Genomic DNA, 26,591 nt, shown 5'->3' on the forward strand with positions numbered 1-26,591 from the left:
ATGTCTAAGAATCCAATATTGCATTCAAGGACAAAGCACATTTCTATTAAGTATCATATGTTGAGAGAAAAAGTTGTAGAAAAGGAAATTAGATTGGAGTATGTGAGCACTAAAGAGAAGATTGAAAATATATTCACTAAGCCTTTTCCCAAAGAGACTTTTGAGTATTTGCAAGCTATGCTTGGGGTTATGCCCCTTCCTACATCACAGTAGAAGATACAAGAGTGCATTAGTCTAGGATAACAGAGCACCATTTTTTTATCTAGAATCAATGATAATTCTTCCTATATGGTGGAGTATCTATGATGAACATAGTCATCCAGGACTCTTATCAATGTTGTTGAATAGTCTCTTTGGACACTCGAGCTGAGTAAGTATCAGCTGTTGAAGAATTTGATGTAGAGATGTTGATTGCAGAAACCTTTGACATTGATGCCAATGGGGGAGAAGTATGGCATGAAAAAATTATACTATGGTGGAGAAGTATTGAAATGGGGAGAAGTATTGTATGAAAGTATTATACTAAAGGAGAATTTTGGCATGAAATTGCAATAATAGTTTGGTACTAAATAGATTGAAGTATATCAATGGGGGAGTGTGATTGATGAAGATGATTTTAAGATTGTCTATCTTTCGTTGGTATTCTTGGAACTAGATATTTTTCATCTATGTTTCCATCAATGCGAAAGGGGGAGACTTTTGGAATATTAGAAAGATTGGAAGATTGGTTTGATGATGATATGTAACATTCGTAACCGAGTTTGTCATTTGTGTCAACATAGCATGTTTGATGTCTTATGTGGAATCTGATAGAAGAGCAATGGAAATATTAATTTGGTGTGAATGGATAATTGAGCATGATAACCACCTGAGGTTATGGGAGATACTTCTAAGTATTTGGTATATGTAGTTAACATTAGAAGAAGAAAGGAAAAGTCTGAAAAAAATTATGTAAGTTATGGTGATGTCTGTTTTGAGATAGAGTTTTAGAGGCATGTTTTAATAAACTTGTTATATCTCCTAACAGACTTGATATCTTGAGGATCAAGGTTGAGGAAATGAAGAAGACATGTTGAGGATGATGTGGCTAAGCTCACTCATCATATTATTGTGTGTATAGAAAGTTGTTTGAGTTACAAAGTAGAAGATTAAGGTTATTGTTAAGTATAACATGTTCTTCGTAAGGTCCTATAATAATTAATTGAGAAGGACTAATAGCCAACTCAAGAATTGTTTATATGGAGTTACTATAAAAGAAGGACATTGTCCTTTATTATGTGATGTGTTGATATGATTGAATTTGTTGGCGCTCAAAATTGAGTTCCCATTTTGAGCGTCCATTTAAAATTTTGAGAGAATTGAGCCCTATAAACAATTTTAAATGAGATTGTACCTGGCTATACCTTTGAGGCCCCTAAGGTTTTTTATTCTTCTAGCACCTTGCATTCAGCCTATGTAAGTGTTTCATGAAGTTAAATTGAGATTCTAAGCCTTCCTGTAAAGTCTTGTTTTAAGCAATTGTCAAATTTGCATTTTCACCTGAGTGTCAAACAGTGATAGGAGGCTATGTTTGTCATTGAATATCTTGCACCCAAAAATATTTTGTGACTTTCCTCTTTGGGAGTGTCTAGTGTACATACCTGAGAACCTATATTTCATATTTTGAGTTATTTTGAATCTGTTTGACTAGGTTTTGAATCTCTCAAAGTTGGTCATTTAAATTTGTCATGCTGATGCACTTTGCTCACATTTCTAGAAAGCCCTGTTTAATGTGTTATAACTTTGACTCAGTTGACTAAAATCTTGAAATTCTTTTTGCATTGCATTATAAACATCAGAGAATTTTTATGCTTCAATTTTTAAGTCTTGAAAAATCTGTTTGATCAGTTTTAAAATGCGATTCCAAATGCAATTTGTAACTTTTTACTAGTGTTAGCATTTGCAGATTGTTTGGTACCCTTGTTCATGATGTCATAACTTGAAATTTGTGATTGCCTAGATCAAATGGATTGTACCATTCTATTTTACTCCAAAAATTCTTTGAGTGTGCCAGTTTGCAAGCTTTGACAAATCCATCTGCACATTTTTCCAAGTCAATTCCATTTGTAAAAAATGATTTTCTGTCATTTTTTCAGTCAACAAATCCAAATAGCCCACTTTGACCGCTCGCCATTTGCACCCAGTTATTCATCATGAGCCCAAATTGTAGATTCATAATTTCCTCATAACAAAGAATGAGTGTCCCAGTTTTTGTTCTCCCTAGTGTCCATTTGCCAAATTTTTAAGGCCAAATCCAAACCTAGTTTGTTGTTTTCTGACGTGTTTACTTGCAGATACTTATGAGAAGGTAACTTTGAGGGTCAATATCTTTTGACCTTGAATTCTTCATGAGATGAGATTTGACAGGGTGAAAGTGTGTAGAACAAAGAGTCAATATGCCAGTTTTCAAAGGCAGTCAATAAACCTCCTAGCACTAGATTCACAATTTGCAAAAAGTGAAAATTTGAGTTTTTAATGATCAATCTATGATCAAAATTGATTCAAATCAATTTGAGAAGGTTAGTGGATTAGTTTGAAGGTTCAGTTGTGCGAAAACAAAATTTTTTTTAGTCGGACCCACTTGGGGCCCGACTAATTTTACCAAGTTGTTATGGCATCCAAATTATTTCAAATGTGGAATAGTTTTAAGTGGTATTTGCAAGATTATTGAAATGCGTGATTGTTGCCTTATAGAGACATATAAGGATAGAAATGTTGAAGCTTCATCACTTCATAGGATTATGGATTGTCTAGTAATTCTCAAGCTAACAATAATAGCAGATCTTTGGAAAACTTAATGGTATGATAGCTACAGTGGTAAGTTCCATAGATATGAAATGTATTGTCTCTTTTTTTACTTATGAAGGTTTCATATTATTGTGTTATTTTGCCCAAGTATTGAAAATTTCTTAGAGTTTTTGATAACCCTCATCATTTTGAACTATGGTTGTGTCTTGGATGAATCACCCTTTCATCCTGAAGTTTCATATCACTTAAGTAAACTACTATGAGATAGTGACATCTAGAATATTTTGACTCAAAGAAACCCTACACATATTAGATTAAAAAAATGAACATTGTTAATCTATTGTCTTCCTCCAAATATCGTGCAATAGCCATGATCATGTCTCTACAAAAAGAGAAAGCAATGATGCAAATGGAGGCATTGCAATACCAAAGAATGATGGAGGGGCAAGCAGAATATGATCAATATATTTTGCAGCTAGTGATTGAAATCCCTGTGAAAAGAAAATGAAAGACCACTTTAACATAAAAAGTGGCATGTTCCAAGGAGGCTTCATGATAAGTGGAAAAAGCATTAGAGAATGATTGAAGTTTGTTTTAAATGAAATATAGAAGTATATGTAAAAGATGTTTTAAAATATTAAGTTTTTTTTGGTGTGTGACTTCAAAATCCATTTTTTTATTTTGTGCAAGGAGGCTTTGCAATTGAGGAATAGGGGAATCCGTAGTAGGTAAGTTTTAAAGCACACACACAACAATATAAGACAAAGGAGCTACATGAGAGGAGGCTATGACAACATAAACTCCTCACATGGGAAAATGTAGAGAATGCTTCCATGGATATGGAAACTCCAGAAGACATCCACAACATGATCCACATTTTTAAAAAAATGCTACCCAGCCTCAACACTTTAACAGAAGTAGCAGATGAGAAGAGGCTCCATGTTGTAGTTAAAAGTGATTCACTCCATGCAATAGAGAATCCACCAATGTAAAATGGAATCCATAGTCAAAGACATGGGACTAGCCACAGGTCAAAGACAAAGTGGCTATGAAGCCATTGAAATTGAAGGGAATCTCCATGTATGAGAGAAGAAATTCCCTTGGAAGCATAGTCCACACCATGAAGATGCATGAGGAGGAAAATTTTTAAAAGTGGTAGTGGCAGGTGAGAAGCCCCACACGAATGAGGTAGTAGGCATGTTAATGAACATTAAGTACATGCAAAAGAGACCCACGGTCTTTTAAAGGGAGATGTCAGTGTTTTGAAATGAACCCACGTGATTAAAGAACAACTAGCCTTTTCAACATGAAGCTCACACAGGTAATGTTTTGAAAAGGAAAGAGATCCATGCTGACAAGGGAATCCTCTTGCCATAAAAACAAACAAGTCACCAGTGGAAAGAGGAAAGCCTTCACACCCAGCAACAGAGGTCACGCATCAAAAGACCATGCCAGTACAAAGAGCATCCACATAGGGACAGCCATAGTGCACAGGAAAGGATATAAAAAGTAGTTTTATCCCATATTTGCTATGGGGAAAATTATTGTTTTTAAATATTCCAACACGAACAACTAATGTGTCTTAAATGACACACGAATTTTTAAGCTGTGTTCATGCATGTGGACCCACCATTCTGAACGACTAGCTAGAAATATGCAATAAATTTTGACAGAATATACCAAGCAAGAAACTGATGATGTCAGCAAATCTAGGTGATCGAAAAAGTCAAAATCGAACTAGTCACTAGCCAGAAAATCCAAAAAATCTGACTAGCGACATAGCGAGTCACCAAGAAAATCGAAAAATCTAGTGAAGACAAATGAGTTCAGATGGAACAAGATCACGACACGTGTCTAGATCGAAGGGTCTTCACTAACTTGCCAAGCAAAAATTGCACTAAAATTACCATAGTGATATGGCTAGGATTGATGCAGTGATGACATGTGGCATGAATTCCAAGACAGATGGTGATGTGGGAAGCAAGTTTTTGAGATGTAGGAGATTGCGACACATGGTAGATCATGTGGATCTTGCTATGTCACTAAGGGAGGGATGCATGCTAGTTAGTATAGCAACATAGGGAGTATGACATGGTAGTGAGCAAGCATCCAATCAGAAGATGACACATGTCAAGCCTAGTCAAACCTAGTTTGACCCAGATAGAGAATGGTGGAGAATTCTTGGGAATTTCAAATGTTTAATATTTTACTATTTTCCTTCAAACTCACCTCGGGTTCATTTAAATAAAGTTTGAAACTTTATATAGTTTAAACTTTATAAAAGTTTAAGCTTTCCAAAATATATGTGGAAGCCATGAACAGAGGGCTGATCTTTAGAAGGCCATAACTGGAGTATTTTCTAGGCATAATGGGTGCTCCAAAATATTGTCGAAACCGAGAAGAGCTAAATTTTCCATTTCAGGAGTTAGATTATATATAGTTGTTCACTAGTTCATGTTGTAAGTCCATTTGTGTTTTCTAGGGCATTGGCAGTGGAATGAGCATATTTCTTCATTGATGACCAAAATCAGGTACATCCTTTCATCATCAAATTTCTGAGATTTTTTGATGCCTTTGAGAATTGAAATGATGGGGATTTGATTTTTGGTTAGAAGAAGAAGTTAGAAAGAGGTACTGAACTTCTTGGGAAGGATTTCTAAAGGGACACAGGTCAATTTCAAATTAAATCCAAGAATTTTCTTCTCCATATTTATTCTTTCTTCTTCTCTGAAAAAAGGTTGTTGGTGGGTTTTTCATTTTTAGTACTTGGAGCTCTGTTCAGGCTGTGAAAGCCACACACCCAACATTTCTCTATTGTATTGAACAACATTTTACATTTTATGCAGATAGTTCTTGTCTGTTAGGTGATCTATGAGTTAATTTCTGTACATTTCATGTATTTGATTTCAAGGAAAGCAAATAAAGAGCAGCAATGGTTTCAAATTCAGTTTGAATCTTGTCTCCTATTTGTGGATCTATATTCTTTCTAGTTTGTGATCAAAGACCATAGATTAGGTTGCATCTCATTTAGTGATGAATGTGATTGAAGTACCTTGCTTATGGAAAAAAGAGCCATGTAATTTCCTAGTGTTTATCATAGGGTTTACTAATTTCATGAAAGGATTGTCTAAGCATGAGATTCAAATCTAAAGTAGATGTATGTTCATAAGGTGAAGGATAGATCAGGGATCTTGATGTAGAGATACATCTGTGATGTCCAAGAGATGTACTATTGTAATTCATTTTAATTACCCAATAGATAAGGCACTGATTAGAGATAGGATCATTAGGTTTTGTTGCTCATACTTGGCTCTTGCTGATATCAACATATTAAATCAATTTTCCCTTTTATGTTGAAAGCTATTCAATGTTAACCCGCACTTAGCTGCCAGTTTAATGAGTTATGTTCTTAGCTATTTCATGCTTGTGATTCCTAGTTAAGTATAGAAGATTTATGGGTTTTTATGTCCTTTACATTAGATTTAGTGTATGCTTTGATAACTGGTACCATATAAAGAATCTATAGGTATACCCACCTAGGTTTTGTAGAGCTTGAAGTGCAGAAGGAGTGTAGCCTTATAGTTGACACAGGTTCTTGGTGAAGTGTGTCCATTATGGGAGCTAGCTGCCCATAGACACATTCTTGCCTTGCATACTTGGTTGTTGAAACACTATTAAATCAGGAACCAACAAAATGGTGACTCCACTGAGGACTGTATTGAATCTAAATGATAGAAAAACTTTGAGAATTTAAAAGAGGAGATTCAATACAGTAGAAGAAGTGCATAAAAAAGTTGCAGTAGTAGGTTATCTGATGTGTTTTCCAATTTTCTTACTCAAATATCATGCACCCTAGTTGAGCTTTATTCATGGACATCAGTATGTTGTGAAATTGGAGGAAAATTGTGTGCTATGATTGTTATAGGTCTATCTTCAATTAGTTTAGTTTGCAAGTGCTGTTGAGAAAGTTTCAGAGTCAAGAATCAGTTTATGAAGTGTATTTTCTTTTAAAGGTGTTAATGATCTACAAGTTTCTCCTAAATTGAAGGCCTGGTTCAGATTTTTCAAGTGACAAATTATGTTTTATTTCTCACAAAGTGTGAGTGGCAACTCTCAAATATCTGTACCAATTTTTTCCTACTTGATTTTATTGCAAAATTTGAAGGATCTTCAGTTGTATGGGCAGATCTGAAACTATTGATAGCCTCTTTGAAAGGATTTTTAAATTCTTGATAAATTTTTAAGTGTTGTTTGCAATCTACTGTTATAAGAAATTGAAGTGTAAAAAGTGGATCACAATAGTGATTATTATATTCCTCTTGTAAAGAGGTGGCGACTCTACAAAGTTTGATCAGTTGTGTAAAGGATTTTTAGTCTTGCACCTGTGCCAAATTAATAGATCGAGGTTTAGTATCAGCACTTGAGGTATTTTGGTTTTCATGTTTTCTTTTCATGGGAATAAAAAAAGTTGTTAAAAATATGGTTCCCTCTATTAAGTGATTTTCAGCACTAAAAAAAGAAGAGGTAGAAGTTTTATTGTATGATGGAGCCAGATCTAAGTTCTAAGATTAGTTTGCCAAATTTTAAGAGTTTAGAAACTGTGAATAATAACATTGCTATGTTGAATAGACTGGTCTATGAAAGGATTGTAAATCTTATAAAAATTGAGGTAGGAAGTACTCAAGGTTTAAGTGTCAAACAATGTTATTTAAGGCTTAAATCAATAATCAGTAAGATGCCTTTTCATTGTAGACCTGAGGAATCCTCCCTACCGAGTATTTTCCTTGATGTTCTAGTACCCAATTTAGTGAATTGGCCAACACCTATAAGATTACAAAGGTTTTTACAAATTGAAAGATTCATTTAGGAGATGGAAGATGATGATTACAAATTTCATGTTATGTCTCTTGATGATAATGAGTGTGCCGAAAGTCAGGGTAGTAATGAATACAATGAGTCTATAGAGCAAGATAATCTATCTTGTGGATTCAAATGTTAATGAATCAGGTAATAGCAATTAGCATGAAAAAGATGGATATAAAAGAGAAGATAAATTTTGTTACAGTACATATGAAGTTGAAGAATGTTGTAACAGCAATAGATCTAGTGATTGTCATGATAAGAAAGAATGTTGTAATAATGTTGATTTTCCATATTGTTACACTAAGGATCCTACTATTGTAAGTTCTTCATGTTATCCAGATGATAACCATAGTTGGGAGAAGATTTGTAAGGAAATATTCTTGAGCTCTGATGAAATCTCTGATTTTTTGGCTCATGATTTTCAAACGAAAGTGTTTCTAAGGATCTTCATATGTTCTCTCATAATACTTTCTTATTTAGTGAAATCAATTCCCCAAAGTTTGATGTGGAAAAAGAGGTAGAATCCGAACAATCTTTGTTAGACTTTGGATGTGTATATAATAGAACCTCAAACATTTTTGCACATGAGGATTTTCTGAATGCTGATTATGTTAGTGAAGGGAAATTTAATTCTATTTCAAATTCTTTTCATGCTAGTTATGCTACAATAAGTTTTGATATTTCATGTGATGAAGAGGAAAACAGTGAAGGTTGTCAATCAGATTATAGATTTTCTTCATTTGTTGATAAGTCTTGTAAAGATAAGTTCAAGGTTTATTCTAACATTCAATTTGATCAAGAAAATGATGGTGATTAGCATAGTTTAGATCAACACTTTCAAAATGAGTTTTCATGTTTAGGAACTAATCAGTTGTTTGAAGAATGTGAAGAGGTTTTAGCAAAGGATAAATTTGATTCAATGAGTAACATGGTTGCAAGTAGGCAACAATTAGATTTCACATATTCCTCACATCCAGAGACACAAGGTGAGTTGCAAGTTTTTGGTACATGCAACTTGGTGAAAGATGTAGATTATGATGTTTTTATGTTTCCAATTAGCATGCATGAATCAATGTTGGATTTTGATTCTCAGTTTAGTTTGTGTAGTCATGAGTATGCTGATGTTTTATCTCATAGTGAGCATGATGATGGAATAGTCCTTGATTTGTATATGGACTATGAGAATGAAGAAAGACATTTCATTTTGCCAAATGATGTGATTCAAGATGCTAATTTGATTGGTAAAATTGAGAGAGATAATTCCAGCTTACCTCATAGAGATGTAAATGAGAATCAGGTGTATGATAGGGGTAAGGAGTTTTGAAAACTTTTTGGTGGCCCGGGGCCATCATTTGTATATAATCTTAGTGGTAGTTTCCCTGTTTTCAATAAAGTTGTTTGAGAGCAGTTTTCCTGTCAAGTTTGTGGTCTGCTTCTCCTAGAGATCTGAATCCTTTCCATGCCCAAAAGGGACATGCATCCCCAGATAGAGCCACTATTGGTGCTCAAAATTGAGTTCCCATTTTGAGCATCTATTTAAAATTTTGAGAGAATTGAGCCCTATAAATGCTTTTAAATGAGATTGTACCCAACTGTACTTTTGAGGCCCCTAAGGTGTTTAATGCTTCTAGAATGTTGAATTCATCCTTTCTAAGTGTTTCATGAATTTAAATTGAGATTCTGAGCCTTCCTGTGAAGTCTTGTTTTAAGCAATTGTCAAATTTGCATTTTCACCTGAGTGTCAAATAGCGATAGCAGGCTGTGTTTGTCACTGAATATCTTGCACACATAAATGTTTTATGAATTTCCACTTTGGGAGTGTTTAGTGTCCATACCCAAGAACCTATGTTTCAGATTTTGAGTCATTTTGAATCCGTTTGACTAGGTTTTGAATCCCTCAAAGTTGGTCATTTAAATTTGTCATGGTGATGCACTTTGCTCACATTTATGGGAAGCCCTGTTTGACTCGTTATAACTTTGACCCAGTAGACCAAAATCTTGAAATTATTTTTATGTTGCATTATAAACATCAGAGACTTGTTATGCTTCAATTTTTAAGTCTTGACGAATCTGTTTGATCAGTTTTCAAATGCGATTCCAAACACAATTTGTAACATTTTACTGGTGTCAGCATTTGCAAATTGTTTGGTACCCCTGTTCATGACATTATAACTTTAAATCAATGATTTCTTAGATTGAATGGATTGTACCATTGTGTTCTCCTTTGAAAATTCTTCGAGTGTGCTAGTTTGCAAGCTTTGACAAATCCATCTGCACACATTTCCAGGTCAATTCCATTTGTAAAAAATGATTTTCTGTCATTATTTTCAGTAAGCAAATCCAAATAGCCAACTTTGACCGCTTGCCATTTGTGCCTAGTTATTCATCATGAGCCCAAATCATAGATTCTTAATGTCCTCATGACACAGAATGAGTGTCCCAATTTTCGTTCTCCCTAGTGTCCACTTGCACAGTTTTTCAGGCCAAATACAAACCCAGTTTGTTATTTTCTAACATGTTTACTTGTAGCTATTTCTGAGAAAGTAACTTTGATGGACAATAAATTTTGACCTCGAATTCTTCATGAGATGAGATTTGACAGGGTGAAAGTGTGTAGAACAAAGAGTCAATATGCCAATTTTCAAAGCTTGGTCAGATGTTTGGGTTAGTTTTCAAAGGCAGTCAATAAACCTCCTGGCACAAAATTTTTAGTTTGGAAAAAGTGACAATTTGAGTTTTTAACAATCAATCTATGATCAAAATTGATTCAAATCAATCTGAGAAGGTCAGTGGATTAGTTTGAAGGTTTAGTTGTGCAGAAATGAATTTTTTTTTAGCTGGACCCACTTGGGGCCTGACTAATTTCACCAAGTTGTAATGGCATCTAGATTATTTCAAATGTGGAATAGTTTTAAGTGGTATATACAAGATTGTTGAAATGCATGATTGTTTCCTTATAGAGACATATGAGGATGGAAATGTTATAGCTTCATCACTTCATAGGATTATGGATCGTATAGTAATGCTCAAGCTAATAGTAATAGAAGATCTTTGGAAAACTTAAGGGTATGATAGCTATAGTGGTAAGTTCCATAGATATGAAATGTATTGCCTCTTTTCTACTTAAGAAGGTTTCATATTATTGTGTTATTTTTCCCAAGTATTGAAAATTTCTTAGAGTTTTTGATAACCCTCATCATTTTGAACTATGGTTGTGTCTTGGATGAATCACCCTTTCATCCTGAAGTTTCATATCACTTAAGGAAACTGTTGTGAGATAGTGACATCTACAAAATTTTGACTCAAAGAAACCTTTCACATATTAGATTAAAAAATTGAACATTGTTAATCTATTGTATTCCTCCAAATATCGTGCAATAGCCATGATAATGTCTCTACAAAAAGAGAAAGCAACGATGCAAATGGAGGCATTACAATACCAAAGAATGAGGGAGGGGCAAGCAGAATATGATCAATATATTTTGTAGCTAATGATTGAAATCCCTGTGAAAAGAAAATGGAAGACCACTTTAACATAAAAAGTGGCATGTTGAAAGGAGGCATTAGGATAAGTGGAAAAATCATTAGAGAATGATTGAAGTTTGTTTTAAATGCAATATAGGAGTATATGTAAAAGATGTTTTAAAATATTAAGATTTTTTTTTTTTGTGTGACTTTGAAATCCTTTGTTTTATCTTGTGCAAGGAGGCTCTACATTTGAGGAATAGGGGAATCCACAGCAGGGTAGTTTTAAAGCACGCACACAACAATATAAGACAAAGAAGTCGCATGAGAGGAGGCTATGAAGACATAAAATCCTTGCATGGGAAAATGCAGAGAACACTTCAATGGATATGGAAACTGTAGAAGACATCCACAACATGATCTCCATTTTAAGAAAAAAGCTACCTTAAAGCAGACAAGAAGAGCCTCCATGTTGCAGTTAAAAGTGATTCACTCCATGCAACAGAGAATCTGCCAATGTAAAAGGGAATCCACAGTCAAAGACATGGGACTAGCCACAAGTCAAAGACAAAGTGGCTATGAAGCCATTGAAATTGAAGGGAATCTCCATGTATGAGAGAAGCAATTCCCTTGAAAGCAGAGTCCACACCATGAAGATGCACAAGGAGGAAAATTTTTAAAAGCAATAGTGGCAGGGGAGAAGCCCCATGCGAATAAGGTAGTAGGCACATTAATAAGCATTAACCACATGCAAAAGAGACCCAAAGTCTTTTAAAGGGAGATGCCAATGTTTTGAAATGAGCCCACCTGATTAAAGAACAACCAACCTTTTCAACATGAAGCTCACGCAGGTAAAGTTTTGAAAAGGAAAGAGATCCATGCTAACAAGTGAATCCTCTCACCACAAAAATAGACAAGTCACCAGTGGAAAGAGGAAAGCCTTCATGCCCATAAATAGAGGTCACGCATCAAAAGACCATGCTAGTACAAAGAGCATCCACGTAGGGGTAGCTGTAGTGCATAGGGAAGGATATAACAAGTAGTTTTATCCCATATTTACTGTGTGGGGAAATTATTGTTTTTAAATACTCCAACAAGTGCAACTAAAGTGTCCTAAAAGATACAGATTTTGATGCGATGTTCATGCATGTGGACCCACCATTCTAACCGACTAGCTGGAAATATGCAATAAATTTTGACAGAATATACCAAGTGAGAAACTGATGATGTCAGCAAATCTAGGTGACCAAAAAAGTCAAAATTTGGCTAGTTGCTAGTGGAAAAATTCAAAAAATTTGGCTAGCGACATAGCGAGTTGCTGAGAAAATCCAAAAATTTGGCGAAGACAAATGAGTTCAGATGGAACAAGATCACGACATGTGTTCAAATCAAAGAGTCATCGCTAACTTGCCAAGAAAAAATTGCATGAAAATTACCATAGCAACATGGGGAGGATTGATGCTAGGATGACACATGAGTTCCAAGGTAGATGGTGAAGTGGCAAGCAAGTTTCTAAGATGCACGAGATTGCGACATGTGGGAGATCATGTGGATCTCGCTATGTCGCTAAGAGAAAGATGCACACCAATTAGTATAGCAACATAGTGAGTATGACATGGCAGTGAGCAGGCATCCAATCAAAAGATGACATGTGTCAAGCTCAGTCAAACCTAGTTTGACCCAGATAGAGAATGATGGAAAATTCTTGGGAATTTCAAATGTTTAATATTTTACTATTTTCCTTCAAACTCATGTTAGGTTCATTTAAATAAAGTTTGAAACTTTATATAGTTTAAACTTTATAAAAGTTTAAATTTTGTAAAATATATGTGGAAGCCATGAACACATGGCCAATCTTCAGAAGGCCATAACTAGAGTATTTTCTAGGCAAAATGGGTGCTCCAATATATCGTCAGAACTAGGAATAGCTAAATTTTACATTTCTAGATTCAGATTATGCACAAGTGTTTACTAGTTCATGTTGTATGTCAATTTATGTATTCTAGGGCATTGGCAGTGCAATGGGAAGATTTCTTCATTGATGACCAAAATCAGTTACATCTTTTCATCATCAAATTTCTTAGATTTTTTGATGCCTTTGAGAGGTGAAATGATGGGGATTTGATTTTTGGTTAGAAGGAGAAGTTAGAAAGAGGTTTTGATCTTCTTGGGAAGGATTTCTAAAGGGACATAGGTTAATTGCAAATTAAATCTGGGAATTGTCTTCTCCATATTTATTCTTTCTTCTTCTCTGAAAAAAGGTTGTTGGTGGGTTTTTCATTTTCAGTTCTTGGAGCTCTGCTCAGGCTATGAAAAGCACACACCCAACATTTCTCTATTATATTGAACAACATTTTATGTTTTATGTAGATAGATCTTGTTTTTTAGGTGATCTATGAGTTAATTTCTGCACATTTCATGTATTTGATTTCAAGGAAAACAAATAAAGAGTAGAAATGGTTTCAAATTCAGTTTGAATATTGTCTCATGTTTGTGGATTTGTAATCTTTTCTAGTTTGTGATCAAAAACCAAAGATTAGGTTACATCTCATTTAGTGATGTATGTGATTGAAGTAACTTGCTTATGGAACAAAGAGTGATGTAATTGTTTGGTGTTTATCATAGGGTTTACTGATTTCATGAAAGGATTGTCTCAGTATGAGAGTCAAATCTGAAGTAGATGTCTGTTCACAGGGTGAAGGATAGATCAGGGATCTTGATGTAGAGATACATCTGAGATTTCTAGGAGATGTACTATTGTAATTCATTTTAATTGCCCAATAGATAAGGCACTGATAAGAGATAGGATCATTAGGCTTTGTTGCTCATACCTGGGTCGTGCTGATATCAAATTATTAAACAAATGTTCCCTTTTATGTTGAAATCTATTCAATGTTATCCTGCACTTAACTTTCCATTTTCATGAGTTATGTTCTTAGCTATTTCATGCTTGTGATTCCTAGTTAAGTATAGAAGATTTATGGCTTTTTATTTTCTTTATATTAGATTCACTGTATGCTTTGATAACTAGTACCATATAAAGAATCTATAGGTATACCCACCTAGGTTTTGCAGAGCCTGAAGTGCAGAAGGAGTGTAGCCTTATAGTTGGTCCAGGTTTTTTTTGAAGTGTGTCCATTATTGGAGATAGCTACCCATAGGAACATTCTTGCCTTACATACTTGGTTGTTGAAAAATTGTTAAATCAAGAGCCAATAGAATGATTGATGATAAGGAGTAGAGAATGCGTAGTTGAGAAGAGCAATGTAGAAGTGAAGGAAACTTCATTGCCAAGGATTTTTTGAGTGATCTAAGGTTTGATATTTGGATTAGAGGTTTGTGACTTGGTTTACAAAATCTAACAATGATTGGTCTAATTGATAGGATAAAGGAAAGAACAAAGGAAAGAAGAAGATACCAGTAAATTACTTGTTTGAGTAGTGAGCTCTTCTTATAGTTATAATTACATGTTTGGGTAGTGGGCTCTTCTTTCATACATTATACCACAGCTCCTAATAGGGTTGAAATCTCCTAAAAGGGATTTAAAGTCTCCTAATAAGGACTCATTGTACAAAATTTTATAATAGAATCCTAATAGGGTTCATCCTCTAAAAAGGAATATTTATATTAGTACATCATCTTGTGGTCATCATTCCCATTAGGGTTTTCTCTTTGACCAAGGGTTTCCCTAGTCAACATATCTAGTGTAATTGTCTATGTGCATCTTTGTATGGTTGTTGTTTACTTTGGTTGAATGGTTAAGTTTTTTTTAATGAAGATAAGTGTTTTAATTTTTGGTTAATTGATTTACAAACTGGTTAAAGAATTTACTCATGACTATTAGATCAACATTAATCCAAAGGATTTAGACAAACTAATATAATTTCTAGAAAGTAACAATAGGACATGATCTAATAAAAAAACAACTCATTTGAAAATTTTATATCTCTCATTTAGTTCTCCATTCTACTTGGCATTCATTCCCCATTCATCTTTGATTGCTTGTTCACCCTTCAAGCCTTCACCTTCTTAAGCCTTCATGCTTGGTATGCCAACTACAGGTTCATTCCTTTGGCCACCAAATGAAGCAAAACCTCTAGACTCTAGACTTCAACTTCAAATTCTTGCATCTAGCCTTGTATCTCCTTAAATAGAGAATTTTGATCTTTTGTCACTTAATCACAACCACCCATATTGGGGTTAGGTTAGATTCATTAAATCCTCCCTTCTTTCCATTATTTTCCCTCTAGAAACTTCTCTTACAATCCTCATTAAATTTATCTAAAAATGGTTTATCTTGAATTTTGTGTAACTAGGTCATCATGCTTATCATCACCTCGATTCACATAATTCAAGAAACCAACTTATGTCAACTCAGATTTGTCAAACCTTTGTTCAAACTCTTTATGTTGTCACTCGAAAATAACTAAATTTTGATGCTCATTCAACACTAGGTTGCTCAACATAAACTAAATCTTGCTTGGGAAATACTACCATTTTTGATGCTCAACATATTCTAAATTTTTCTTTGTTGTTCATAACCATCTTTTTGCTTAGCCTAAACTAAATGCTCTACTTACACTATTTGTTCAGTTAGGCTTGGCAAACATATTCTTATTGTAAATTTTTATTCTTGTCTTTGCTTTAGTATCCTTTCATTGTAGCCTTAAGTAGATAAGCAATACACTATATCATCAAAGTCTTATTTGGTCTAGTGGTTTTTTTATACACCATATAACTCAACCTTTCTCTAGGTACTTTTGTTAACCTTTATTTTCAAATCCTCTTCATCAATCAATCAAATGATAGCATTCTAACCAAAGTTAGCAATTGCCTTACTAGCAAGTAGTATGTTTGACATCAATGAAAAAATAATGATTGTTCCCATGATAGATTTATATACTTCAACAATATTCTTTCTCAACAATCTCCCTCTTTGGAATTGATGGAAATCCAATACCAACAATAATACCAAAAAGAAACTAGGTATGTGCAGGATCATGGTGTGCCAAAAAGTGGCAATCTGAAAAATATGTAGTTCTGAAATGCCTCAAAGAATTTTAAAATCTATTCCCACTTTTTTCCCACCCATCCTGATACTAAATGAAAACAATTAATACCTTTAAAATTCCTACTATATCTTTCAATACCAACCTTATATGGTCATCTTTAAAACATCTTGAAAATGTGCTTTTGGCATGTTCTTATGTGTTTTTTACTTCAAGCATGTAGCTGACGACTTTTTTTAACCAAAATTTGATATAATGAAAAGGGTTTCTTAAGAATGTTCTTAGCTTTTCATAAATGTAAGTTTTGTCAAATTATGAGTTCAGTAAGTAATTCTGACTTTTTTTCTAATGGAGTTAGCTACAAAGTGCTGATTGACATACTAGTTGAAAAATAGCTATAACTTTCAAACCATATAAGATTTGTGAAATCCAAAAGATGGGTCACATTCTATGCTTTAACTAGTATAAGAAAAAAAAAGAAAAACTTAATTTTGATTTTTTTTGAACTAGTTAAGGTGGTCAGACATGGGAGTTTTTTAATTCTGAAAATAGTATAGTAAAAAATTCATAATTAATTATTTATTTGGAATAAAAATTGCCAAAAATATGCATCACATCCAGGCATGAGTCTACTTTTTATATCTAAAATTATATTTAAAAATATTATCATTTGATTACGATTAAGGTTGTCAGACATACACCTACTTTTTATTTTTGCCCTAAAATTTTTGTAGCACTGCATTAAAATCCAAAATTTTGACCAATCAAATAATTTTTTCTCTAGATAAGGCCTTGTATTTTAGAAACTAGATTCAATTTCCTATAGATTATTTTCTTACAACTTTTTGATATAAAGTCTAGAACCACTTTAAAATTATGTGTCAAGTTGACACAACCTTGATTTGCTGGTTTTTCGCTGCCACTTAAGGCCATAGTTTGGTACACCATGATCCTACACATATCCAACTTAATACCTTTTACTAAAATCTCTCCCTCTATCAATATCTATCCTTCTATTGTATAGGTTATTTTTTTCTTTGCAATCTCTCTTTGTCTTTAGATTAACTCTCTCTTCAAGATATTCAATGTAAACTCTTTCTCTTTTTCTAATAAAACTCTCCCTCTTTCAAACCAATGCCAAAGACTCATCATCTATTTATGTAGATATCAAAAATTTAGGTCTTCTTAATAAGGTTCTCCCTTTTTCACTTTTCTTGTGACTATAAATATTTTGTTTTAGTTCCTCATCTACTTTAGATGGTTCCTAAAGTAAGATCCACTACATCAAATTGTAAAGTGTGACACTCATCTTGGTTGATGTAGGGCACTACTATTACTTCACTAAGTAGCTTGAGACAGGGGTGTTCACCCCTAGCTTACCTCTAAGATATTCATGTACATCTTTAGGTAAAGCCTTTTGTGAATGTATCAGCTATATGTTCCTTTGTATTCACATATTCCATTCCCACTTATTTTTCCTAACCCAATTCTCTCAAATATTGATACTTGGTTGCAATGTGTTTTTTCTTTGTGTGCATTGTAGGATTCTTAGATATGTTTATAACACTTGTATTGGCATAGTAGATTATCACAAGTTTGATGATTTCTTCCTTCATTCCTTTGAGTAACTATTTGATTGATACCATATTTGTACAACTCACTATAACTTCCATAGATTTAGCTTTAGCAGTAGATTGTGAGATACAGTTATGTTTCATGCCAGTCTAGGAAACTAATCTTTTTCCTAAGAAAAATGCTCCACCACTTGTACTTTTCCTATCATCAATATTTCCATCCCAATAAAAAATATGTATAGGCTCTCAAGTCAAACTTGTCATTCTTCTTGTAGTAAAGATCATAGTCTTCTATCCCTTTTAATTATCTCATAATCCTTTTAATAGCCATCAAGTGATTCTCCTTAGGATTTGTAGAAAATCTTACAACAATCCCAATAGATAGTGCAATATCAGGTCTACTATGAGCTACATATTGCAACTTTCCAATCTTAGACATGTACACTGTTTGATTTACCTCAACAGAATCATCATTTTTGGATGTTTTATTTCATGTCACCATGGAAGTACTAACTTGTCTTGAATATTCCATACCAAAAGTCTTCAATATTTCCTTTACATAATTGGACTTAGTAATTTAAATACCATATCTCATCTAGTATACTTGTAATCCAAAAAAGAGCTTTATTTCTCCAAATATAGACATCTCAAATTCTTTCATCATTTCATTTACAAATATCCTACATAATGTGTTTCATCCTCCAAATATGATATCATCAACAAATATTTCAGCCAGTAAAATTTCTTGATCTCATTTTTTCTTCAAGTATATATTTGTGTTGTTGTTAGTCTTCTCAAAACCAATCTTCACAAGATAATTGTACATTATTTTATACCATTTTTTGGGAGCTTTCTTTGAACCATATAAAGCTTTGTGCAATATACACACCATGTTTTTTTTTTTGGATCAAAAAATCCTTTAGGTTGTTCAATGTAAAACTCCTCTTCTAGTATACTATTTAGACATGTTGACTTAACATCCATTTGATAAACTATGGATCCTTTATAAGTAGAATAAGCAAGTAGAGTTCTTACTCCTTCCAATACTACAAATAGAGAAAATGTCTCTCCATAATCAATTCCCTCTTTTTGTGCATAACCTTTGTTGACTAACCATTCCTTATACCTTGTTACTTCACCGTTCTCATATAATTTGTTTTTGTATACCCACTTTTTTCTAATAACATTCCTATTCTCTAGTGCCTAGGTTTTTTTCTTCTCAATCTAATAAATTTATTCATTCATGGCTTGAATCTTGTCTTCATTCTCTAGTGTATCCTTCACTATTTTAAGTTTGTGTATGCTTAACAAACATCTTTCATTTCTTAGTCTATTCCTTTTCATTGGTCCATCCTCTTTTTTGCAATTAATTGTTTAGCAAGATGATGTCTTCTAACATATTTTAATAATCCTGGCTCTATTCTTCTTTCTTCAACAATAGATTGTTCACGAAATTGAATCTTAGGTTCATTGTGTACTTCTCTATTAGGTAACTCAACATTCCTTTCCTGTAAACCAATCTTGGCATCATAATGTACCTTAAATTTTGACTACAAATTGGGATCCATTGTATGTGATTGGATAGTCTCTGATTCTTGTAGATTAACAAATTAGTTCTCAATATCATTAGTATTATAAGACATGCATTCATAGTAGTACATAAAGGTTTTTCAATTTTTAGATTTTTTTTCTTCCTTTTCATGTATTTTTGTATATTCATCAATTTTTGCATTTGCACTTTCTACAACTTTGTTAGTGTTAGCATTTAAACACTTATAAGCTTTACTTCTTGTAGAATATCCTAGGAATATACCTTCATCAATTTTTGCATCAAGTTTTCCATTTATGTTGTCCTTTAGAATGTAAGACTTTCTTCCAAATACTTTAAAATATTTGACATTGGTGAGTATCCATACCATAATTCAAAAGGTCTGAAATTTGTACCTTTCTTGACTTGTACTTGGTTCAAGATATAAATAGTTTTACCAATAGCTTCTCTTTGGTATTCTAAAGAAACATTCTTCTCTATCATTAGTGTTCTTGCACAATCCATCATAGATCTATTTCTCCTTTTAGCTATCCCATTTTTTGGAGGGATCCTCGGTGTAGAAGTTTGTCTCTTGATTCCTCTTTCATTGTAGAAGTTATTGAATTCATTTGATGTAAACTCTCCACCTCTGTCAGATCTAAAATATTTTAAGCTTTTACCAGTTTCTTTTTCAACTCTTTCCAAATACTTAAACATTTGAAAAGCATCATATTTTTCTCTCAAAAATATCATTGTCATCATTTTAGAGTAATCATCAAGAAATAGAATAAAATAGTTGTAATATTTGTAGCTTTGTACATCAATTCATTCACATAGATCAATATGAACTAATTCCAAATTTTCATTTAAAGTATCATTCTTACTCTTAAAAATAGATTTTGTCATCTTTCCTAACTAACATTATTTTTAAATCACTGTTATCAAGATTCTTCAATTTTGGCAAACCTTTGATTCTTTTCATCTTACTAATACTAACCAAGTTGTCAAGATTTACATGAAATAACCTTTTGTACCATAGCTACACATCATCAAATTATACAACAAGGTAGGTTACTTCAGTCATGTCAAGTTAAAACATATTACCTCTTGTCCAATCACGACTTCCAATAAGTTTTCCATTAGTATCATAGATCTTGGCCTTCTTGTTTTCAAATTTAACTTTGTATCCTAGACTATTCAATTGTGACACACTGAACAAGATTATAGTTAAGTTTGTCCACATAGTAAGCATTGTCACACATGATCTTGTCTATTAATCTTATTGATCCTTTACCTTTCAATTGATAGTGTACATCATTACCAAATCTAACTTTATTTCCATTATAAATCTCAAGGGTTATGAAATTACTTTTGTCACCAGTCATGTAATGAGAACATCCACTATCAATGATCCATCTGTCACTTTTGGTCACATAAGATACTAATGTAGTTACTTTGTCTTCATTAGAATCATCTTTCATAGCAACATAGACAAATTCTTCACATAATCATCTGATTTTCTATCAAATTTTTCTTCAACAATATAGCAAGCTTTCTTTCCCTTGTCTTTATAGCCTTCATTACTCTCAACTTTTCTACTCCTGCATTTGTCTTCATTTCTATTGATTGTATTCTTAGGAAATCTTGCTGAAATATGACCAATATCATTACAATTAAAACATATGATGAACTTACTTTTCAATTTTCCTTTGCCTCTGTGAAATTTTCTAGCCAACAGTGCTTCCAATTTTTCTAGATCTTCATCATTTGTTTTCCTATCACTAGTAACATGTTTCACCTTTTTCTTTCTCTTATCTTTAGGTTCTTTGAGTGTTAGTTTACCTTTGAAAGTAGAGTCAATATTCTTAGATTTAAAATTATCAAAATTTGAAATTTTAAAAGAGGTAAGTCTACCAATCAGTCCTTCAAGGTCCGGATCACTAGTAGGAGTACACCTTAGTTCTTGTATAGCATAGACTCTAATAGAATAGATAGGCAATAGGGTTCTTAATAATTTTTTGATCATAGTTTCATCTTCAATCTTTCCATTTGATCCTCTAATTTCATTTACAACACCTTTGATTCTTTCATAATACTGAACAATAGTTTCACCTTCTTGCATTTTTCGTATCATCAAATTTTCCTCTTAGACTTTTAGCCTTGGCTCTTAGCACAATTTTGTCTCCTCCATATATTTTTTGTAGAGCATACCATATTTCTTTAGCATTAGTATATTCTTTCATGTCATCAAACTCTAGATAGCTTAAAGAAGATGTAATCTTCAACATTGGTTGATTATGTTCTTTCTTTTCTTTCAGTTGTTGAGTAGTAGAAGCTCCAACCACTTCAACATATTCAATAGTTAAAATTGACTATGCAAAATCTCCAAGTCCACCTAGATGTAGCTTCATCAAACTTTTCCATGTAGGAAAATTTTCCTTATTTAGCATGGACACCTCCTTTTGTACATCTTGATCTTTTAGCTTCAAGTACCTTCAAAATATTTCCTCACAAGCACCAATAACTCTGATACCAATTTTTGGAATAATTTAGAATAACTTGGGGGGAGGGGGGGGGGGGGTTGAACCAATTATACAAGGTCCAAATGTACAAATAAAACATTTTAGTACTTAGTGATCATATGTACATGCATTGATTAGATCATCCAATATCTCAAACCTTTCTATATTACTATCCCTAGGTCAAATGAACTTTGCAAAAATGTAAACATGAGTTATGAAAAATTCAATTACACAATTTGATATAAGGATTTAATGTGGAAACAAAATTTGGGAAAAACTTCCAGTAACATGCTACCAATTTCAACTCTTTTGTAGTGATCTCTATGAGGATCCAACCATATTAAAGGTTACAATGTGCACTATTAAATATGACCTTGATTAAAATATTTCAATCACCCTATTAGGAGTGAGCCTTGTTAGAGAACTTCAAACATTCCACTAGAATGTCACTTGGTTAAATTATTTACTCATGACTATTAGGTCAACCTTAATCCAAAGGATTTATCCAAACTAATACAATTTCTAGAAAGTAATAGTATGACTTCATCTAATAATAAAACAACTCACTTGTGAATTTTAGATCTCTCATTCAATTGTCCATTTTGCTTTACATTCATTCCCCTTTATCTCTAATTTCTTGTTCACCCTTCAAGCCTTCACCTCCTTAAGCCTTATTGCTTAATATGCCAGCTATAGGTTCATTCCTTTGACCACCAAATGAAGCAATACCTCTAGACTCCATAATTGGATTTTGACTTCTTGCTTCTAGTCGTGTATCTCCTTAAGTATAGAATTTTGATCTTTTGTCACTTAATCACAATTGTCCATCTTAGGTTTAGGTTGGATTCATCAAATCCTCTCTTCTTTCCATTATGTTCCCTCTGAAAGCTTCTCTTATAATCCTCATTAAATTTTTCTTAAAATAATTTATCTTGAATTTTGTTCCACCAATTCATCATGCTTATCATCAACAAGATTCACATAATTCAAGAAATCAACTTATGTTAGCTTAGATCTGTTAAATCTTCATTCAAACTCTTTATTCTATCACTCTTGCAATAATTGACTTTTGATGCTCAGTTTGTTGATCTCAGATTGGTTTTGACAAGTGAGTATCAACAAACTTAAGATATTTACTTAGTTCATGTTGAACTAGTATTACATGCCGAGCACAACATCTAAATATTAGACCATGTCAAGTTACAATGAGTGTCAAGTCACTCATGTGCTGAGTCACTCAGGAGCTAAGTAGATAGACCATTTTGATTGATTCAAGAGCAGAGTAAATAGTGGATGTTGAGTAATGCAAGTTTTGAGTCACAATATATAGAATAGTGCATGTCGAGCATCAGAAACTTCATATCCTCAGTGACATAGTTTTGACATATTTGTTTATAATGGCACAAACAAGTATGTAAACCATTTTTGAGTTGACTTAAGATTATATTTTGATATTATGGAGATAAGAACAAATCTATATTTGGATTCCTTTTGTAATTACATGCAACCAATAAAAAAATGGGAAGGTTTAAGTAGCAAAATGGATGAATCTCAGCTGTAGATTTATACCTAACCCCAAGCCACCTAAGTCTTCTTAAGGAGGAAAAATCCCTAAAATCTTTATGATAGAGGAGAGTGAATGTGGAAGGAATAGAAGGAGTGAAAAAGATAGTTTTCATGTAGAGCATTCAAGGTGACTTAGAAGTTGTGATAATAGAGTGAATTGCAAAATTAGTTAGAGAAGAATAGAGGATAGAGAAAATGATACAACATTGAGACATCTGATCATGTAGGATCAATAAGATATTTTTTAGAGGTGATCCATTATCAAGAAACCAAATGCATATCATAGGATCTATGCTGAGAAATTTTAATAGGTGATTTTAGTTAAATCTCTTAATAGAGTAGTCCTAACAGGCTATATGAAATCCTTTAATAGGGTGCTTACTTAGTTGTAAGTTGAAGGACCTAACCAAGCACACTTCTAAGAGGGTGTTGAAATCCTCTAACAAGCTAAGACCTAACAATCTTTGTAATCCTTTAATAGGGGAAACCTTTCACAAGGTAGATCATGTTTCATGGTCAAATAATTGTAACCTTCTTGGATACACTTTATCACTGTAGCAGTGAAGATTTGTGGGTGTCATATTTACCCCAATTTTACCTTCTCTCTTAGAGGGTTTCTGTGTAATCATATGTGGTGTTATGTGTGAATGCTTACATGTTTATATGATTTAAATGAATATTCTTTACATGTTATTTTAGTTTACATATTGAATGCATATGATGAATGAATGGTGAAAGCTTTATGGGTCCAATTTTAAACTACTGATTCACCCCCCCACCCTCTTGCCACTCAAAAATTTACTCTTTCCCCTTGTAATTCTAACAATTTCTATTAGAGAGTAGTTCTCTAAAAGAGAAGCTTCATAGCTTTAAAGAAAGATCTTGAAATGGAAGTCTACAAGTTGGGAAAAACTATTCAGAACTAGGAGATTGAAATACATCTCATACTACATCAACTAAATGAGGCAAGAGAGGAACTGAAGAAATCCTTGAAGAGAAGGAAAGAGATTTCTATTATGGAGAATGAAACACTATATAAGAGATAGACTCTACCAAGCTATTTGTAGATAGTGACTCTAATGAATTTGATGTTGTAGTTGTAGATCTAATGGAAAAGAATAGAATCCAAGTTGTGAAATTAGAAATCTCAAACTAGAGCAAGAATACAAAGCTATTAGTGCTATGTGAGGTGAGTGAACAAAAGAAGAAGGCTATGGAAGACAAAGCCATGATTGAAGAAGGAAAAATAATTTTGGCCAATTGATTGGAAGAGAAGACAATAGAGTTAACCAAGATTTCCAACATATAATTGGATAGTCTAAGTCAAATGATGAATGTCAACTATGAATTGAATGTCAAGGACATTGAGATAACTACATTTAAGCTATAGAATGAACAATTATAGAGTGACCTAAAGAGAGAAAAGGAATTTTTTAAAAGTTTCAACAAGCCAAATGAAGCCACCAAATACTTTGAGTAATTATTGAGATCCCCTAGACCTAAAAATGATATATTAGGATTGGGCTACACGACACTAAAGAAGGAGAATCATCCAAAATTGCAGAAGAAAGTAACATCAAAGGTAAGAACTCCAAACCTACTTGTCATAATTGTGGTAAGAAAGGACATACTGCTAATGTTTTTAGGAGAAAAAGTACAAATTAGAATTTCAAGCCAAAGAACATGACTCATTGTCATAAGCGCAACAAGAAAGGTCATCAGGCACATGAATGTAGAACTAGGACCTTGCAAAAACAAAGATTTGAAGGTTATTGCTACAACTACCAGAAGTATGGACATAGAGATTTGAAGGTTATTGCTACAACTACCAAAAGTATGGACAAGCCAACAAAGGTAAGAAGTAATGGGAATTCCTACAATTGGGATTATAACACAATATATAGTTGTCATTATTGTCAAGGATATGGACATGTTCCTAAAAAATTTATTAGGAAAAACTTTAGTAGTAACTCCAAAAGGTAGTTGAGTCAAACTACATGTTTTAGTTGTTTAAAGACTGGTCACATTAGTAAATACTGTCCAACAAGGTCAAAGGCACCAAGTTTTAAATTTGATAAAGGTAAAGGCAAGGCAGATGTTGAATACATTAGAGATTAGATGAACAAAACATGGAAAAAGAACTATAATTGCAACACATCAAATAGAGAAGGGATCACTTCACCCAATGGGTCAAGTGATCACACCTCATCAAATAAGGCAAACAAGAGGTATGTGGGACTGACATTTAAAGGTTATATCATACATCAGTTCTAAAAGGATATAGTACTAAAAAGACAAAATTAGCATGGATAAAGATACAAGATGTTGTCAGAAATCCAAGACAAATCTTTAAGCTTTTCATGTTGTTTTTGAGTATGAAACATTTCTTATGTATGCTAAGTGGAATGTTACTTGATGTTGAGATGTTAGTCTGGCTAGTAGATGTCAAGCTTGTAGTAGCTACCGAATAATGAAAATATCAATGGATGCCAAGTGAACCTAAAATTGGTTGATTCAAAGCTTATAGTTGTGTAAGCACTCAACATTAAATGCAAGGTTTTTGAAGGGTATATGATCAATTATTTCTCATTTTTCATCATTTCAAATTTGAGAAAGAGTGAGCACAACAGAAGGAAAATTCAAAAATGCATTCAAAGTGTTTGTAGAGATTCTAGTAGTGATTTCATAGTAGTTTGATAGATTTCCAAGGTATTTATCAAGAGTTGAGCTACGTAATTTTAATTTTGATAAACCCTAGTTTGACGAGATGGCATCTAGTTCAAAAAATGTTGAAGGGAAGGAGGTTCTAAATGTTCAACTTCTTAGTAATAAAGTAGAGAAGCCTATATTTAAAGCCTATATTTTCCTAATGTATTCAAAATAGAATGGATTCAAATTGTGGTAAGCCAAATTCATGATGGTTCTTTATGGCTAGAGGGAGGACCTATCAAAACATCCAAGAGAATAATCCATAGGGTTACTAGATAGCCAACCCTAGATTGGCCAAAGACACTTAGGAGTGATTCCAAGGAAATCATTGAAAAGATCACTTGAGAAAAATGGAATAAAAGTGGCATGACAATAGATACAATGCAAGTTTGGTTCTATACTGGTTTGTATATTCTTTTATGTACAAAACACATTTCCCTCATTTGGGACAGTAGGATAGAAGACAAATAGATCAATTCTAGTGTAGATTAATGAGTACATTGAATAGCTAGGAGCAATTTTTGAATCTATAATGGCAAGTTACTTTGAATATTTCAAGAAATAGATG

Source organism: Cupressus sempervirens, chromosome 2 (genome assembly GCF_028749045.1).
Source record: "Cupressus sempervirens isolate cs-2001-9-10 chromosome 2, ASM2874904v1, whole genome shotgun sequence".
NCBI classification, from domain to species: Eukaryota; Viridiplantae; Streptophyta; class Pinopsida; order Cupressales; family Cupressaceae; genus Cupressus; species Cupressus sempervirens.